Here is a 3,693-nt window from a genome sequence, read left to right as displayed (position 1 = left end):
CTCTTGTTCTGTTTTTATTACAGCAACATGTCCCACAGGACACAATTTAACCAGGAACAAGTCATTTATGCGTCTTCGTGCTTGTGTAGTAAATGGGATGATTTCTATTTAAGTGAAAATTTTCCTCGTAAATGTGTTGTAGAAAGTCATGTTTTTATGTATTAATTTACCACTGGAAGGAAACTTAAAATGTTTCAAATGCTCCATGATTTTTTTTCTTTTAGATCTAGAACATCTCTTGAAATGTATAAGTAAACAAAGCTTTATTTATAAAGCGCCTTCCGCAACCCTGTCAGGAAGCCCAAAGCGCTGAAAGGGCTTAATTGTACAAAAATGTGATTTAATGGGCAGGCTGACAGCTACAGTTTCTTCTACAGTCTTCTACAGACTGAAGACATCAGTCTAGGCATCAGCTGAAAAATGTCACATCTTTAAAGAGGTGGAAGGACAGTGGCAGAGGAGTCAGGTGCCCGCCTCGTAATTACAGGGTTGCAAGTTCAAACCCCCCTCTGTTGCAGTAGTCGTGTCCTTGAGTAAGACACTTAACCCGCCTCGCCCGTCAGTGTGTCCCAGGGCAGCTGTGACTACCATGTAATGTGTGGATGACTGCTTTGTAAAGCACCTTGGGGGGTTTAGAATCTTAGAATCCCCCATAAATGCAACTTTTAACAAAAAAAGCCAGAATCAGCATCCTTGATTAAAAGCTTTTTTTAATTGGTTACAATAACTCATGGCAACATTATCCGTATCACCAAGCCACTGTACAAATACAAAAACAAAGGTTTGATGTGAAAAAGACTATAAAAATTATTTAATAAGTGATTATAATTCCACACAATAGCACTGTAAGAGAATTATGGCACCAAGTCCTCGGTCTTTGATGGCTTCAAACAAAATAATAAATAAGAATGTGTCAACAGCAGGCTGAAGAGTCAAAAGCAGTGCAGGTCTGTGATCAAAAAGCTGGGCAGTCACATTAAACTGGGTGAAGCAAATTTCAGTCACACAGCAGGAATTAGCGGTTAAACAAGGTGAAAGTCAGACACGGCACAGAGACACTTATGATCGGTTAAAAGTAAAAAAAAATATAACCTGGAAAAACATCAGATGAAGCAACAATGTAAAGTTGAAGGAAGTCGAGCACCGCTGTTGATTTATAGCTTTACTGCATGAGTGAACTGCTCAGGCACGTGTTTCTATTCCAGGTTTCAGCTGATCATACAGATGAAATGGTCACCTGCTGATCGCTGTCTGATGTGGACAAGCCCACCCCCCCTTTAGCTCTGTAAGGTCCACGGTGGTTTGTAGTTTGCTTCACACAGCTCCCTGTGGAATATGGAAGCAACAAGACGGATGTAGCAGGGGAAATTGGAGAAGCTGGAATTTTTCACGACAACGATTCAAAACTCGACCAAATCTTGCTGCTGATGCTGCACTGTGTTCTGTGACCACTGTGAAGTGATGCCGTTGCACCAACTGTGACAAGTACTAGAAAATATGTTAATGCAACACTTAATTGCAGTTTTTCAAAGATAAACGTAAGAACCAATTCAGTTTGGGTGGAAATTAACATCAGCACTGTGCACTGCCCAATGTACAGGCTTAGCATTTAACATAAGCTCTGTGCATTTTATGATGGTCACAAAGTTTGACACAAGCACACCTGATGTCCACGGACAGAAATAGAAGTCTAATGAGTTCTGCCAGCAGGGACGACTCTGGGATATAAAAAGACACCAGAAGCTAATCAGCTTTGTAAAGAGACACTGATGTGACCATCTGATGGAGAAGGTTGGCATTTTAGTAACATGAGCAAAGAGGTTAACTACCTTTTTTTTCTTCTCCATTTTACTTATGACTAGTTTTCGGTTCACAGCTCAGGGTCTGTGGATAACATTGGCACAAATAAGGAAGTAACATTTAGATCCAGAGGTTACACACACACACACACACACACACACACACACACACACCAATAACAATCCCTCCCCTCCCCACACGCACCTCCCGCTATACTAACATTTCCCATCCCTCCCCTCCCCACACGCACTTCCCGCTACACTCACATTTCCCATCCCTCCCCTCCCCACACGCACTTCCCGCTACACTCACATTTCCCATCCAACACATCCTCCTCAGGCTAAAAACTATTACCATTTTTAACCTTCACTCGAGATTGATTTGTTAATGCGAAGTGGAAGCAGGTAAAACAGAATAAACTAAACGTCCACCAGAACCACGCTCATCTCACCACGGCTAACCAAACCTTTATAAGGACTACAAACATTACCGTAGAAATAAAAAGCTAAATTTATATTAAAAGTTTAGGAAGCTGTGCTGATGTGAAGCTGTTTTTTCCCCTGTAAGCATGAGTCTTAGTGTTCATTTGCATCAGAACATACTTCTACTAGGGAGAAAAGCAGAACATCATTAGTTTGTAAAAAATAAAATGCTTTGTTGTTTCACCTCTGATATGAACAACAATCTAAGGCAAACACAGAGACAACAGGGCCACGCTCTCCTCATCAGCCCACAAGGCTCCAGACAGTGGATGATTAAGTCCTATACACACACGATGTGTGGTTCTGCTCCGTTTGTGTTGTTCAGCTGTGCTACGCAAGACGTACCAGAACATCAAACCCAGTAAAACCATTTCTATAAACACGTCACAAGTGTACAATGGTTTATCCTACTCTGTGTGTGTGCCTCTAGCGCTCTACTAGGTGTACGTTTCCATTTACCAAGTGTACTTTCTTCACATGTCGTGTTAAGTTCGTATCGTTTTTTATTTTTATTTATTTTTTGGTGAGGAACAAGAACATTCAGAGAGTTTGATCTTCAGAACTCCTTGTTGGTGTTTAGTCCTTTCTAACAGGCTCGTGGTGGCACCGGTGTGATTTTACTTCCATGCAGTCACTATTCACATCTCATCGATGACAAAAAGGACTCGGATCCTTCAATTAGAAAAAGAGGGGTTAAATGACATGTTGAGCTTTGACATCTTTTATTAAGGTCCACAGATGCCGCTAGGACCTCTTCGTGGTCCCAACACGAAGCTCCTTTGATGCATGGGTCTGACACAGCGAGAGGCTGCTTTCTGCTCGTGTCGTCCTTCACAACACTGCTCCACTGTTGGGCAACAAGAGCTGGTCTCGTCCTTGTAGGGAAAACAAGTCTTCTGCAGGCCACATGAGGTAGGGATGTCCTGACCTCCTTTACCACGCTGCAGTTGATTTGCACGGAATGGATGTTCAGCATTTGAGGATTTGACGATACCATCCACATGAGCAGAGGCCAAGCCTAGGCCTCTGACCATTACGGTTTTCCATCTTAGCCTAAACTCTAACAATGTCTACTTTGGAGTTGAAGCTTGATTTAGAAAAAAAAAATAAAATAAAAACAGTTCCCTTCCAAAACAAATGGTGTAAGAACGGGGATCATATTATCAAAACTAATGTTCACTTGATGCCCAATAAATATTACAAACAAAAGCCGAATTATTTCTTATTTCTTGATCTTCAGAAACCGACGGAGCGGTTCTGATTTAATCAGCAACAACCAACATTTTTGTGACATTTTAGGAGAATCTCAACTGGGATCAAATAAATATTTTTGGCATTATGTACGTCTGTTCATAAAGAAACTACAAAAATGAGTTAAAAGGTGGAAAATAAACAATAAAACACACACACA

Source organism: Nothobranchius furzeri, chromosome 8 (assembly GCF_043380555.1).
Source record: "Nothobranchius furzeri strain GRZ-AD chromosome 8, NfurGRZ-RIMD1, whole genome shotgun sequence".
Taxonomy (NCBI): Eukaryota; Metazoa; Chordata; class Actinopteri; order Cyprinodontiformes; family Nothobranchiidae; genus Nothobranchius; species Nothobranchius furzeri.
This window is presented reverse-complemented; position numbering follows the sequence as displayed.